This window comes from Arachis ipaensis, chromosome B4, assembly GCF_059453495.1.
Source record: "Arachis ipaensis isolate K30076 ecotype BB chromosome B4, ASM5945349v1, whole genome shotgun sequence".
Taxonomy (NCBI): Eukaryota; Viridiplantae; Streptophyta; class Magnoliopsida; order Fabales; family Fabaceae; genus Arachis; species Arachis ipaensis.
Genome location: NC_142439.1, coordinates 18,407,824 through 18,424,624, shown reverse-complemented (window position 1 = coordinate 18,424,624; position 16,801 = coordinate 18,407,824). Strand labels below are relative to the sequence as shown.

General features: G+C 41.3%; 1 pseudogene; it reads right to left on the bottom strand.

Moving 5' to 3' along the window:
- Nucleotides 1-10,954: 10,954 nt before the first annotated feature.
- LOC148566820 (uncharacterized) lies at nucleotides 10,955-12,726 on the bottom strand (annotated as a pseudogene).
- Nucleotides 12,727-16,801: the final 4,075 nt, after the last annotated feature.

Genomic DNA, 16,801 nt, shown 5'->3' with positions numbered 1-16,801 from the left:
GTTTACATGGTAAACGAGATAAGTAATAGAGTGTAAATTTGTAAAAACGTTACAAATTATTTATATTCATAAATAAAAGGTTTTTTTTATTTATTTAAAAAAACCCAAAAAATTAGAGCTCTTATTTTCGCTAATGGTGCTAGAAAAAATATAACCTAATAAAATGAGCATTTAGGCAGTGAAGTAAAAAGGGTTATTAAAGTATATATGATGCTCCTTTTTTGTATAAGTAAGCTTGACAAAAAGTAAAATGATTAAATTTTTATTTTAATAATCAATTACCTATATTATTATTATTATTATTATTATTATTATAAACTTCTCTGCAATAACAATTAACCAACAATATAGTGAATTATATTAATCAAATTATGTTCAGAAGACAGATAATTTAACTAAAGTTATTTGAAAATAATATATTTTAGTTATTTTCATGTTTTTATTTTTTAAAAACAAAACCCCACCCATTTCAAAGAGATTGCAAAGTATTTTTCAATGTTAGATATTAATATTTTAATAAAAATTAAAGAATTAACTAAAATAGAATTTTGTTTAACTTATTGTAAAATAAATAAATAAAAAAATAAATATAAAATAAAAATATAAATAGAAGACTCTCGTATTAATATTTACCAATATTTACTAATTATATATTGCAGCATATAAAGAAAGAGGAGTGTTTTTATATATATTGTTGTTGTGTATATAGTGTGAGACTTAGCTTCCTATTTATAGTCGTACTAAGTTTCTTATTTTCAATCTTCATTAATGTAATCCATTTGAAAACTTAAGAATTCTCCTTCTTGAGAAACTAAGCCATCTAAATATTAATAGCCATCCACATCTATCCTTATCACAATACTTTTTCTTAGATGTTCATTTAGAATTATATCTCGTTAAAATTTTACTAAATAAAAATTTAATGAAAAAAACTTCAGTGAAAAAAAGAGAGTACAATATCATTTATAATAAGGACTGTCTCGTTAAAAATCTTGTCAAGAAAAATCCAATATGGATAAAAACTTGACCAAAGAAAAAAGAGTACAGTCTGCCCCTCTTGTCGACATTATTTAATATCTCGATATCGACGCATTCCAATCTAATCTACCAATTTTTCAAAGAAGAATTTTGGAAGTGGTTTTGTAAATAAATTTATCAGATTATCGCTTGAGCGGATCTGTTGGATATCAATTGTTCTTTGATTTTGAAGATCATGATGAAGAAGAATTTATGAGAAATATGTTTTGTTCTATCACTTTTGATGTATCCACCCTTAAGTTGAGCAATACGTGCTATACTATCTTCAAACAGAACAGTTGAAACTATTTTTCTATCAGTCAGTCCATAAGATGATACAATATATTAGATTAAACTCCTGAGCTAAAAACACTTGTGACTTGCTTCATGTATCACTAGTATTTCAGCATGATTAGAGGATGCTGCTGCTATCGTCTATTTCTTAGACCTCCATGATATAGTTGTATCATCATATGTGAATAGATATCTGTTTGAGATCTTCCTTTGTTTGGATCATACAAGTATCCTACATCTACATAGTCAACTAATTGTGACGTGGATTCACATGGATAAAATAGCATATCAACTGTTTCATGAAGATATCGAAATATTTGTTTAATTACATTCCAATATCATCTAGTTGGAGAGGAACTATACCTTACTAGTAAATTTATAACAACTGATATGTTAGGTCGTGTATTATTAGCAAGATACATTAGTGCTCCAATGATAATAAGATATGGTACTTCAGCACCAAGAATATCTTTATTTTCTTCTTTAGGACGAAATTGATCATTTTTCATATCCAAAGACTTTACGATCATTGGGGTACTTAATGGATGTGACTTATCCATATAAAATCTCTTCAAGATTTTTTTTTGTGTATGTTGTTTGATAAATAAAAATTATATTTTTCGTATGCTCGATCTGCAGGGCGAGAAAAAATTTAGTCTTTTCAAGATTTTTCATTTCAAACTCTTCTTTTAGAGCTTTTATAATTGTTGGTATAACAACTCAAGTTTTTGAAAATCAAATAATAAGTTATTCATGATTTATTATTTTATTTAAAGAAAATTATTTTTCTAAAAATAATTAAATTAAATTTTATGATACTTTAAGTTAAAAATTTATTAAAAATTTTAAATAATTTTTATTGCAATGAAATATTTTAAAAAAATAAAATAAAATAAAATAAAATACAAAAAAAATTATTATTATTATTATTGGGTAAGGGGATAAAGGAAAAAGATTTGGCCGAAGCCTTTAAGGGAGTAAAGAAAGCAAATTTAAAACATGGCTCATATGCCTTATACATACATATATAATCATATTTTTACCTTGGAGTCATTTACTTGGCCAAAGCCATTAAGGCAAAAGGAAAGAAATAAATTGACAACGTGGCTTTTAATGCCTTTATACATATATATTATTATGACACCTAAGCCTTAACACCACAAATCCTCAAATAATCACCATCATGCCTTTTATTATATTCAATATCATCACTAAATTAAAACTTGGAAAGAGAATGAAAGTGAGAGACCGAGTGTCCTTGAAGGAGAGTCTTGACACCTCCATGATTTTTGACTTCGATTTCTTGAAATTTATAATTTCAATAAAAATCTAATTTGATAAAAGTGTTTGTATTCTCTCTTCCTCTACACGTTGATATTATTTTTGTCTGATAGAATTTGATGGTGACGTAGCACTTTTTTTCTTTGAGTTTGGCCAATTAGAGTTTTAGGAGGCACAGACGATTTCTGACATTTTTTTCTTCAACAGCTCGGTCAGAAAACCTTTTCAGAATTTTTATTGATTTTGATTCCATACGGAAGTAGGGAGTTTCGTTTTTAAATTAAAAGTTTTTAATTCATGAATGCTCAAAAGCTTAATGAGTAACTGTAAATAATTTATGATTGTCTAGACTGGTTGAATGACGAATTTGTGTTGGATTTTTGTGACTGTGAAAATAATTGAATTTAATGAATATGTGTTTGATTTCCTGAATGTTTGAAAATGCTAAAGATTCTGATTTATAACTAGTTGTGATGAGAATTGTTGAAACTGTTGCTGTGAATAAATTATGTGTATGTTTTGGTAAAATGATGTATGAATTGAGAATAGTGTATGGATTGAGATAAGTTAAGGAATGAGGAAAGTGAGGGATCCTGTGAGTGTGGTGAAGTCTATTTTAAGGAGAGGTTCTGCCAAATTCTTGTAAAAATATACGAAAAAGTGATTTTATTTTGGAAACCTGATTTACAAGCTTATTTTGAAAAAATGACTCTATGTTAAAAAAAAGATTTGGTTTACATATTTATTCATATTGAGAAAAAGGTCTTTGTATTAAAAATTTGATTTATTAGTAATGAATAGAGAGTTGGAAAAGATTTTGATATTGGAATTGGTTAGATTTCAGATTTGTAAATGTTTTGATTATTGGACCTGGGTTATTTGATTTATTGAAAGTGACCTTTGAGAATTGAAAATGGATTTACAGTATTGAATTTGATTTGTTTGAATTATCAAAAAGGGTTTTCAAGAATTGAAAATGGTTTGGTAGGGACCCTTGAAAGGTGGCAAAGCCCGAATTTTTAGAGGAAATACTGCAGAAATTTTATAAAACTCTGAGATTTGTTAAAGCTTTATCTAAAAGAAAGTTGAGTTTAAAAACTATATTATTTATTTTCAATTTGTTAAGAAAGAATAAATTATGCTATGATTTCGAATTATGAAGAAAAGCATTTTGTTTTGAGATCTTTTATTAAGAAACTAAATTTTTCTTTAATTAAATGTTAAAGAAGTTTGGATATATGAAAATTAAAGGTTTTAATGCTAAGATTGAAAGTATACCTATATGGTGATGTGGAGGTAAGAGTGATTGATTATTTGGTGATGCGGAGATATGTGTAATTAAGCGGTGATGTGGAGGTACGTTTAGTAATGTAGGTGATGCGGAGGTGTGTGTGTGTAATTGGTGATGTGGAGGCATAATAAAGAGAAAGAGAATGAAAGTGCTAATGCGGAAGTGCCCGCCTGACTGATAGCATATTGCTTGATTGATTAGGCCTTTGTACCAAATTGCTAATGCGAAAGTTCCCCCCTGACTGATAGCCTAAGATTGATAATGCTGGAATGTTCGCCTAATTGATAGCCTGTTTCTACCGTGATGCCAAGGTATCCTAACGGACATGGGTCCGCCCATAATGATAATTGTGCCTGACTGACACGGTAAAGAAACCATAATCGGGGGTTCGCCCCGAGTAATGTCGGGTTGCGAGTAGACAATCGACGCGTGAGCTCATGGCCTGTCTAGGACAGACATGCATCATATTGTTTGCGTATTTGCATTTAATTGTGTTTTGCTTGTTGTATTTTCTCGATGATTGTGCTAGTTGTCTTATTCTGTCTTGCTTGTGTGTTCAATTGGATTTCTGGTACTATTAGTTTATGTACTAAAGTATTTAAGAATTATTGTTTTAAATGAGTTTTATTTTAAGTTCAGAAATCTTAATGAAAGCAATTAATTGTCTAAAGTAAAATTAAAAAGTGTTACGGGCTGTTAGCCCAGTCCAAGAAGTCGTCGGGTCGGGGCACTGCCCCACCCAGACCCAAAAACCATAACAGATCCCTACGGGTCAGTTGGTCACGCCCGACCCGGAGATCCAACTAACCACGATGAGCATGCCACCATTCGGGTCGGAATCCCCAGGGTCGATACCCGGAGTACCGACCTTAAGTACGGACGACCCGCACACGTGGAAGGAGACAGCTCGACACCTCAACTAATGGGCTAGGCCGCCATCAGGCCCACCCAGCACGGTATATAAGGGGAGAGGACAGCTCTCCCCCCAAGGTACGTCACACCCTTACCTAATTCTGCCACCCTCAGTACGGACTCTGACTTGATCGTTGGAGTGTCCTTACAGGTGGCCACCCCCCCGCTCCGTCCGCCCTCCGACGTTGCCCGCACGCACTCCACGCCTGCTCGGGACCTTTCTCTCTCTCCTAGTCACCACCTACCGATAACCCGAGAACCCAGGTAACAAACATTGGCGCCATCTGTGGGAATCCCGACGCAGACATGGAGCGACACATCACTTCGGAGGAGCTCCACGAAGGAGGCAGAGCCCGTTTAAGCAGAGCAAGCTCAACGGCCTACGCTGCCGAGCACCCGAGACCATCCGTTCAGCCCAACCAAATGTATACCCAGACTCCCAAAAGACGTCCATTCGGGGGAACGAGGGCTGACAGCGCCAAGATCATGTAAGAGCTTAGGCACAGGGTACAGAACCTCGAGCAGAAATTGGCGGCGAGGGACCAATCCGAGGGAAACGCCAGCCGCTCACACGGCGGTGTCAGCCGGTCCCACGCCCACACCCGCTCCCCCTTCCGTGCGCACGATAGCCAAGGTAGAAGCCTAACAAGGCACGAAGAGGCGCATACACAAGCAACTTCCAGACCCACTCGAAGCAAGTCGGAAAGCCGTTGGCAGTTCCAGAAAGAAGAGGCCAGGAGACAAGAAGATCCCATCATCATCGGAGCAACCCCTTTTCACCCCTCAATTCTCAAGGTCCGGCTCCCGAGAAACTTCGACAAGCCGACGGACATGAGATATGATGGGACCAAGGACCCCCAGGAACATGTCACAGCTATTGAAGCAAGGATGAATCTGGAAGGAGTAGGCGACGCTGTTAGGTGCCGAGCGTTTCCCGTAACCCTGGCCGGCCCGGCGATCCGATGGTTCAACACTCTCCCACAAGGATCCATCACGACCTTCGCAGACATATCCCAGAAGTTTCTATCACGGTTCACGACACACATAGCCAAAGCGAAGCACCCGATTAACTTGTTAGGGGTTACCCAAAAACCCGGTGAGCCGACCAGGAAATTCCTGGACAGATTTAACGACGAATGTCTAAAAATCGACGGCCTCACGGACTCAGTCGCTAGCCTATGCCTAACAAATGGCCTGCTGAATGAAGACTTTAGAAAATACCTAACAACCAAGCCTGTATGGACCATGCAGGAAATCCAAAGCATAGCCAAAGAATACATTAATGATGAAGCGGTTAGCCAGGTCGTCGCAGCCAATAAACGCCAACCCCCCAACCCGCCAGCTCGGCAGGCGCATCAGACCGAAAGGTACAAAGAAGTTCCTAGAGACGGCACCCTAAACAAGTTACCCAAGCAACCACGGGTAGGAAGGTTCACGAACTACACGCCACTTACGGCGCCCATAGTGGAAGTCTACCAGCAAATCACAGACAACGGAATCCTATCCAGACCTAGGCCCCTGAAAGAGAGAACGGGAGGTAACAAAAGCCTTTACTGCGATTACCACAAGGGGTTTGGTCACAAAACACAAGACTGCTTCGACCTCAAGGATGCCTTGGAACAGGCCATCAGAGAGGGGAAACTGAGTGAATTCTCCCGACTCATCAGGGAGCCGAGGAGGCGAGAAAGGGAACGCTCCGAGGAAGACCGAAACCAGGCTGTCAAACCAAGACAAGAACCCCCAGGGGATGCCAGTAACCCCCCAGCTTTTGTAGTTAACATTGTAGTCGGACGAGATAGTCCCCCCAAATCTAAGTCGGCAACAAGAAAGGACTCCCGGGTGCTCTCCATCTCGACGGACAGCCCCGCCGCCAGCAAGAGGCTCCCCACGATATCATTCGGCCTGGAAGACAAATGGTTCAATGACCTCCCCGAAACCCTCCCCCCCCATGGTAGTTACAGCGATGGTCGGAATAGGGCTAGTTAGGCGCATCCTCGTCGACACGGGAGCCGACTCAAACATCCTATTCAGGAACGTGTTCAACGCCATGGGACTCAGGGAATCCGACCTCAAAAGTCACCAACACGGAGTCATGGGACTTGGTGATAACTACATCAAACCCGACGGGACGATCTCTCTCCCAATCAGCCTAGGAACTGGCGACGCCAGGAAGTCGGTTATGGCAGACTTCGTAGTCCTTAGAGACTCCACCGCCTATAACATCATCCTATGGAGGAAAACTATCAATGAATTCTCAGCTATAATATGCACCAAGTTCCTAACAATGAAGTTCATAACGGACAAGGGAACGATTAGCTCCATAAGGGGAGACCTAGAAATGGCAGTCGCCTGCGACAGCGCCAGTCTCTCCTTAAGGAAAGAATCCAAGAAGGCAGCTGGCATGTTCCTAGCAGATCTGGACGTCAGGATGGAGGACAAACCAAGACCCGAACCAGAAGGGGACATGGAGAAATTCCAGATAGGGAAGTCAGCAGAACAATTTACCTTCATTAATAGAAACCTACCCCATGAACTCAAGGGCCCCCTCATAGAAGTCGTAAGGGCAAACAGCGACCTCTTCGCATGGAGCCCATCAGACATGCCAGGGTTAGATCCCGAAGTCATGTCTCACCGGCTAGCCATAAAGCCCGAAGCCAAACCAATAGCCCAGCAGCGAAGAAAGATGTCACAAGAAAGGGCGGAGGAAGTCGCTAAGCAAACAGCAGGACTACTAGAAGCAGGGTTCATCAAGGAACTCGAGTACTCAACATGGCTATCCAATGTTGTCTTAGTCAAGAAAGCCAGTGGGAAATGGAGGATGTGCGTAGACTACTCCGACCTGAACAAAGCATGTCCAAAAGACTCATTTTCCCTCCCCAACATTGACACCCTAGTGGACTCGGCAGCGGGATATCGTTTCCTCAGCTTCATAGATGCCTATTCCGGCTACAATCAAATCCCGATGCACCGACCTGACGAGGACAAGACAACCTTCATTACACCAGGGGGCACCTACTGCTACAAGGTAATGCCCTTTGGACTGAAGAACGCAGGGGCCACCTACCAAAGGCTGATGAGTAGAGTCTTTCACGACCTCATCGGTAAGACGGTAGAGGTATATGTTGACGACATCCTGGTAAAAACAGCAGAGCCGAGCAATTTGATAAATGACCTCCAGGCCGTCTTCAGAGCATTAAGGAAATTCAAAATGCGACTCAATCCACTCAAATGCGCATTCGCCATGGAAGCAGGAAAATTTTTAGGATTCATGATAACCCAGAGAGGGGTAGAAGCCAACCCAGACAAGTGCGAAGCCGTTCTCAAAATGACAAGCCCTGGGTGCATCAAAGATGTACAACGGCTCACCAGGAAGCTCACAGCCTATCTCGGTTCCTCGGAGCCTCGGCTGAAAGGGCCACCCCATTCTTCAACCTAATGAAGAAAGGAATCACCTTTGAATGGACACAGGAATGTGAAGAGGCATTCAACCATTTTAAGAGGATACTCTCGGAACCTCCCGTACTCAGCAAGCCTAGAGAAGGAGAGCCCCTATACTTGTACTTGGCTGTGACCATGCAAGCAATGGCGGCGGTCCTAGTCAGGGAAGAGGACAAGACCCAGCACCCAATATACTTCATCAGCAAAATACTTCAAGGGGCAGAGACGAGGTACACCAAGTTGGAAAAGCTAGCCTACGCCCTATTAGTTTCGTCAAGAAGACTAAAACAATACTTCCAAGGGCACACAATCGTCTTGAGAACCGATCAAGCCATCCGACAAGTCCTCCAAAAATCCGACCTGGCGGGAAGAATGATGGCATGGGCAGTGGAGCACTCCCAATACGATTTACAGTACGAACCAAGGCAAGCAATCAAAGTCCAAGCCATGGCAGACTTCCTCGTTGAGGTCACAGGAGAAGCCCCCCAACATACCGAGCACACGGTGGAAGCTCCACATTGACGGAGCATCCAACCAAGCGTTCGGAGGGGCTGGAATTATCCTCGAGAACTCGACAGGAGTAGCCTACGAACAATCCATCAAGTTCAAATTCCCAGTCTCAAACAACCAAGCCGAGTATGAAGCTTTAATAGGGGGACTAATGCTAGCCAAAGAAGTCGGAGCATCAAGAGTAGAAGTTAGCAGCGACTCCCAAATCGTCACCTCCCAAGTAAACGACAGCTACCAAGCCAGGGACACACTGCTACAAAAATACTTGGAAAAGGTAAGAGAGCTATGCAAAAGCTTCAAAGAAGTCACAATCCAACACGTTCCCAGAGAAAGGAATGCCCGAGCCGACCTCCTCTCCAAGCTTGCAAGCACCAAACCCGGCGCGGGGAATAGATCTTTGATCCAAGGGCTAGCAACGGAACCTGCAATCATCATGTGCACGACTCAAGCACCAAATCTGTCCTCATGGATAGACCCCATCTCCCGATATCTGGAGCATGTAGAAACACCCCCCGACCAAAAGGAAGCGGAATCTGTTAAAAGGGAAGCTCCAAAGTACACAATCATACAAGGACAGCTATACAAGCGAGGGCTCCACCAGCCCCTACTTAAGTGCTTATGCCCCGACCAGACGGACTACGTCCTAAGGGAGGTACACGAAGGATGTTGTGGTCACCACATCGGGGGAAGATCTCTAGCAAGAAAGATCATCAGGGCAGGATACTACTGGCCCACAATGATGTCAGATGTCCAGGAGTTTGTGAGAAAATGTAAAAAGTGCCAGGAGAACGCCAACTTCCACAAAGCACCTCCCGAGGAGCTCAGTCTAATGATGGCTCCCCGACCTTTCGCCCAATGGGGGGTCGACCTCTTGGGACCATTCCCACCAGGACCCGGGCAAGTGAAGTACTTGATAGTGGCCATAGATTATTACACCAAATGGGTAGAAGCAGAGCCACTAGCCAACATATCCGCAGCAAATTGCCAAAAGTTCATGTGAAAGCAGGTGATCACAAGGTTCGGGATCCCGGAAGCCATCATATCGGACAACGGGACACAATTCACCGATAAAAAGTTCAAAGGATTTCTAGAAGGACTAAGGATCAAACAGAAGTTCTCCTTAGTCGAACACCCCCAAACCAACGGCCAGGTCGAAGCAGCCAACAAAGTCATCCTAAAGGGGCTAAAAAAGCGACTCGAAGGGAAGAAAGGCTTATGGGCAGACGAACTAGCCTCAGTACTGTGGTCATATAGGACCACCCCCCAATCATCCACTGGCGAAACCCCCTTCCGACTCACATACGGGGTCGACGCAGTCATCCCAATCGAAGTCGGGGAGCCAAGCCCGAGGCTACTCCTCGGAGGAGGAAGCGAGGCGATCGAGAAAGACCTAGCCGACGAGACAAGGCAAATGGCACACCTAGCAGAAGCAGCAATAAAGCAGAGAGTAGCCCTCAAATACAATGGCAAAGTATTAAAAAGGAGCTTGGGAGAAGGCGACTTGGTTCTACGACGTAACGACATAGGACCACCAACACCGGGAGAAGGCAAGCTAGTCACGAACTGGAAAGGACCCTACAGAGTAAAAGAAGTCCTTGGCAAAAGGGGCTACAAGCTAGAAAAACTGGATGGGAACGAGATACCGAGAACATGGAACATGGCAAACCTCAGAAGGTTCTACTCATAAGAAGGGGCGATCACGCGACCCCAACCCCCCCTCCCCCCCCCCCCCCCCCGTGTTCCACCCTCACATCCTCCTTTTATGTCTTATACAAATCATTATCTTTTACCCTTCATTTATTTACGCGTTACATTATTTCCTTGTCTAACAAAATAGTAAGTTTTACTTTTTGCAAGTTTTCTCTTTGCAAGTCTCAAATAAAAAGCGTGGCGAAAAAGGCAAACGGTCGACCTAACGGTAACTCGGGACTGATCACCCCGGGAACCATAAGGGACCAAACGAAAACAAATCGACTCAAGTAGTAAGCACCATGATAAATGGTTAAACAAAAGGCCGCGGCGGCCCGAGCAAGCAAAAAATAAAAGCAAAGCCACGACGGCCTGAATAAAAACCAACAATAACCAAAATAGCGCTTAAGCAAAAGCAAAAAGAAGTGTTCAAATACAACCAAAGGGCGCCTACTAAGTAAGCCCCAAAACAAAAACAAATTACAAAAGGAAAGCAAGAGAAGTCGGGAATTTTCCAAATGCTCAAAGAATATCAACAATCTTCCCACCCTCCACAGTCTTTATCGCGCCAACTTGAGAGAGGTCAAGATCGGGAGCCAGCACAGCCACCTGAAGCTTTATCCCTTCCTCAATCAGCTTAACGGCATCGCGAGCTCCTTTCGCAAGATCTTTGTTCCTTTTCTTCAGAGCAGACATCTCCCGAGACACCGCCTCCGCCGAGCTCTCCACCAACTTCAGCTTCTCCTCCAACTCCTCAACCCTTTTCTTCATGGCCACAGTCTCACCTCGAGAGGTATTCATGTCCTTTATTAAAGCCATATCCTGATCCAACAGCCTGTTAATCTCTTTGGTGTCCTCTTCAGCCTTCTTCTCATGATCAGACAACTTCACCTTCAAAAACTCCTCCCGAGATCGTGAGTCCGTCAAATCTTTTTGGGAGTTCCGAAGCTTAACCTCCATGGCATGATAGTTGCCCAAAACAGGCTCCACTTTCTTGGCAATGGCAGCAGCACGAAGAAGACTGCGATAAATCTACCTGGCCTGCCCAGAGAGATCGATCTCGTGGAAAAAATCCTCGGTGCCAGGGAGCAGCTGGGACTCGATAAAGCCCCTAGCATCAAAATTTTTCTCCATAACCGAGAGGGCCTTTTCGGTATCCCGCTTCCTCTTCTTAGGATTACCCACAACCCTCAGTTCATCATCACCAAAATCTTCCTCAAAAATCTCAGTCTCCACGCTAGCAGACCTCTCAACTTTCTCGGTAGAAACAGCGCTTTCCCGATAAACCGGGTCAGCCCCATCCACCCGACCACTAGCCTCCCCAGCTTCCCCTTGCTTCTGGCTCACTGAGGGAGTCGGCGGAGAATCACCCTCACCCTCTTCGTTCCCCTTGATGAGGCTCATCAAGTCAGCCAAGGTCTTCTTCCCGCTAGCCATAGAAACTGCGAGCAAAAGGAAAGAGAAAGGTATCACCAATAGAAAAATAAAACATGAAAAGCTCAAAGGGAAGGTAACCCACCAACATACATTCGACCGCCCTCCCGGTCTCCCATCAACACACGAGGATTAAGGTTCTTTTTGCCAAAAATGGCCAACAGAATATCAACGATATTGCGATCTTTCGAGCTCAGCCAGTCATAAGACACCTTTATAAGATAATCAGACCCCGCACCAAAACTCTAGTAGGTCGGGATCCGCCGAGCCCCCTCAACCGTGAGCCAAAAAGGCTGATGACCTTCGGCCGGTCTAACCTTAAAAAAGGCAGACTTAAAACCATGGAAAGAATCCTCAAAGAGGCCAAAAATTCTGCTCCCCCGTTGGGCCCTAAAAGACATATAACCCTTCTTAGCCTTCCCCTGACTAGAAGGGTTCGTAAGAAGGAAGAGATACTCGCAGACCCTCTCAAAGCAATGGATGGAGGCCCAACTATTCGGATGAAGCTACGACAGCGCAACGTCGCAGTGACTCAATAAGTTCATAACAAAAGAAGAAAAGGGTAGACGAAGCCCCAAAGTCGTGAACATAGGCTCGTAAACCCACAGCCAATCAACAACCGTGGGAGAAGCCAAGTTCTTTTGGCAGACACGCTCCCGACCAGCAGGGACATAAACCTGATAAAGCGCCTCCTTGGGACCCCCTCCGCATAAGAGCCCGGATTGTCATAACTTCTGGAGCCACTCCTTTGTCATCTTAGAAGGAGTATCCTTCACGTCGGAGGAGACCCAAGCGTAGTGGTCGACGAAGTCAGCCAAAGGGCGCTGAGCCTGACTCGAAGAAGCAAGACGCTCGGCCATACCTACAGCGGGGGCACCACTTAGTCAACACGAGAAGTCGGGAACCCTCAAAACAGGAAAGCAAAAAGAAAAATACGAATCTCCCCCTAACCCCCCTGTACTAGCCCAGAAACATGAGCAAAAACACAGGAAAACCCAGAAACACAAAACCCAGTGGTACCCCCTCTAAAAGCAAAAAACAAAAAGACCCAAGCACACGTAAAGCAAATACACGAAAGATAAAGAAATAACAACCAAAATAAGAGGAAAGCCATGAAAGCTTACCAGGAGAAACAGAATTTGCAAGGAACGGACAGGGAGCAAGAACGATTGAAGCACCAGCAGCAGTAGAAGTAGGAGCAGCAACAACGGAAGAAAGTAGGGGAGAAGAGAAGGAAAAAGTAAAAAAAGAGGGGGTTACAAAATGAAAATAAAGGGAGGAGAGCGTAAACGCCAAGGAAGAGCGCCAAAAGACAAGGGCATATTTGCCATTTCACCCAAAATCTCAAATCAATGAAATGATGGATATTTAATGCCCAGCACCAAAACCAAGAAAGCAACACAAAAATCGAAGCGATCAAACGCAAAGAAAGCAAAACGACACCAACGAGCCACCGAGAAAGAAGAAAATCCACCGCCTTAGTAAGACAAATGCGCCCAGCCACGAGGCCCAGACCTCGAGGCCGGTGCGTTGGGGGCACTGTTACAGGCTGTTAGCCCAGCCCAAGAAGTCGTTGGGTCGAGGCACTGCCCCACCCAGGCCCAAAAATCATAACAGATCCCTACGGGTCGGTTGGCCACGCCCGACCCAGAGATCCAACTAACCACGCTGAGCATGCCACCATTCGGGTCGGAATCCCCAGGGTCGATACCCAGAGTACCGACCTTAAGTACGGACGACTCGCACACGTGGAAGGAGACAGCTCGACACCTCAACTAATGGGCTAGGTCGCCATCAGGCCCACCCAGCACGGTATATAAGGGGAGAGGACAACTTTCCCCCCAAGATACGTCACACCCTTACCTAATTCTGCCACCCCCAGTACAGACTCTGACTTGATCGTTGGAGTGTCCTTGCAGGTGGCCACCCCTCCGCTCCGTCCGCCCTCCGACGTTGCCCGCACGCGCTCCACGCCCGCTCGGGACCTTCCTCTCTCTCCTAGTCACCACCTACCGAGAACCCAGGTAACGAACAAAAAGTATTTTCAAAGGGTTGATAAAAGAATAATTTTATAGAGTAAAGTCAATTATTCGCATTTTGTTTATTACTTTTACGACATTCACTTTTCCTATTAAGAACATGTGAGGACGATGTTCTCATCCCCCTACAGATTTCTCTTTCAGCAACAGGTTCAGGAATCTTTGGTGCGGAGCTGCGACCGAACATCAGAACTTTATGTACCTATGTATCCGTATCTTCTGTGTTTGATCTAGTCTTAAACTTTTCCCTCGCCATTTATTGTCTTTGATTCTTTTTAGAGGAGTAGGACTTGTATTTTTAGAATCTTGGATTATGTCTATGTATATGATGCTATGTGGGTATATATATTTTTGTGAATAAAAGGTTTAAAGTACAGACTCACCGTTTCTAAAATAAAAGTCCAATTCGTATTCTCAAAGGCTCGTTATTAAATAAAGATATTATAAATTAAAAAGATTTAGAGGTAAGTAACACATGAACTTTTAGTACTATCATGAGGTGCTAAAAGTTAGGGTGTTACATTATGGTATCAGAGCAGTTCATTCCTGTTAGAACATTGTGAATGGACTAATTATACTTCACTGCATACTCTGAGTGGCTATCATGCAATAAGACTATCTATTGATCAATGCTATTAGTCGACCGTTGCATTTCTCATGGTATTAGGTCTGACTAACTTAATACTGATGATTTGTGTATACGGAAATACTAATGGACTATCATAGACGAAATAGAAATAATAGGTATGCGAATCACGGGGTTTGGAAATGTTAGAAGTTAAGTTTTAGGGGTTAGTTCGTTCAACGTATAATCCTTATTCGTGCTAATGTGGTTTGATGTCAACTTTCTCTTGATTGCTTACAGTGGAATCCTTTGTTTCGAACTTCTTTCTTGGCTATAATTGATTTATATTCCAACCATACCTTATCGTTCGTGCATATCCTTGTTTGAGTATGTTCCTATGCGTTGCTTGAATCTTTTGGAACATTCATCCTTATCATTGTTTACCTATCATTGTTTTGTGCATCCTTGTTAGAGCCTAATCTAAAGTATCTTTCTAAATCTCCGCAGCACACTATACCTTTTTTGTTACCTTCATAATATATTATTTCTTTTACATTTAAAAAACTGAACATGCCAAACCTTTCTATTTCTTTTCTTTGATATTTTTGAAAGTGGAGTTGATATGAATTTTTTTTATCTTATATTAATTTTCGAAAGCAAAAATTTTTGTAAGGTGAATAAGATATAATAACTCGAGTTTTTGAAAATTAAATAATAAGTTGTTCATGATTTATTATTTTATTTAAAAAATTATTTTTTTAAAAGTAATTAAATTAAATTTTATATTACTTTGAGTAAAAAATCTATTAAAATTTTTAAATAAATTTTATTACAACGAGATATTTCAAAAAAATAAAATAAAATAAAATACAAAAAGAATTATTATTATTATTATTATTATTATTATTATTATTATTAGTTTTGGGTAAGGGGATAAAGGAAAAAGATTTGGCCGAAACCTTTAAGGGAGTAAAGAAAGCAAATTTGAAACATGGCTCATATGCCTTATGCATACATATATAATCATATTTTTTTCTTGGAGTCATTTACTTAGCCAAAGCCACTAAGGCAAAAGGAAAGAAATAAATTGGCAACGTGGCTTTTAATGCCTTTATACATATATATTATCATGACACCTACGCCTTAACACCACAAATTCTCAAATAATCACCATCATGCCTTTTATTTATTTAATATCATCACTGAATTAAGACTTGGAAAGGGAATGAAAGTGAGAGACCAAGTGTCTTTGAAGGAGAGTCATGACACCTCCACGATTTTTGCTTCGATTTCTTGAAATTCGTAATTTTAATAAAAAATTTAATCCGATAAAAGTGTTTGTATCCTCTTCCTTTATACGTTAGCATTACATTTGTCCGGTAGAAGTTGATAGTAACGTAGTTCCTCTTCTCCTTGAGTTCGGTCAATTAAAATTTTAGGAGGCATAGACAATTTTTGATGTTTTTTCTTTAACAATTTGATCAGAAAACTTCTCCAGAGTTTTCATTGATTTTGATTCTGTACGGAGGTAGGGGTTTTGTTTTTAAATTAAAAGTTTTTAATTCATGAATGCTCAAAAGCTTAATGAGTAACTGTAAATAATTTATGACTGTCTGGACTAGTTGAATGACGAATTTGTGTTGAATTTATGACTGTGAAAATAATTGAATTTGATGAAAATGTGTTTGATTTCCTGAATGTTTGAAAATGCTAAAGATTCTGATTTATAGCTGGTTGTGATGAGAATTGTCAAAACTATGGTTGTGAATAAATTATGTGTATGTTTTGGTAAAATGATGAATGAATTGAGAATAGTGTATGGATTGAGATAAGTTAAGGAATGATGAAAGTGAGGGACCCTGTGAGGGTGGTGAAGTCTATTTTAAGGAGAGATTCCGCCAAGTTCTTGTAAAAATATACGAAAAAGTGATTTTATTTTGAAAACCTTATTTGCAAGCTTTTTTGGAAAAAATGACTCTATGCTAGAAAAAGATTTGGTTTACATATTTATTTATAGGTTTAATTACTCTGTTGGTCCCTATAGTTTGGCCGAATTTTTAATTAGGTTCCTATAGTTTTTTTCCTTTTAATTGGGTCCCTATACTAATTTTTTTGTTTTAATTGGGTCTTTACAGTGACAAAAAACGTTTGGGTTAACGGAATATTCCGTTTCGAAATTGGATATACCCAATTACAAACGTTTTTTGTAATCCTGAATCTATTTACCTATTTTATATTGTCAAAAATGCCCCTACCTTAATAAAGGAATAACCTTTGATCTTCAGTAATGAAAAGTTAACCCTTGCTCTTCCTCCCTTTTCACTGAGGCAA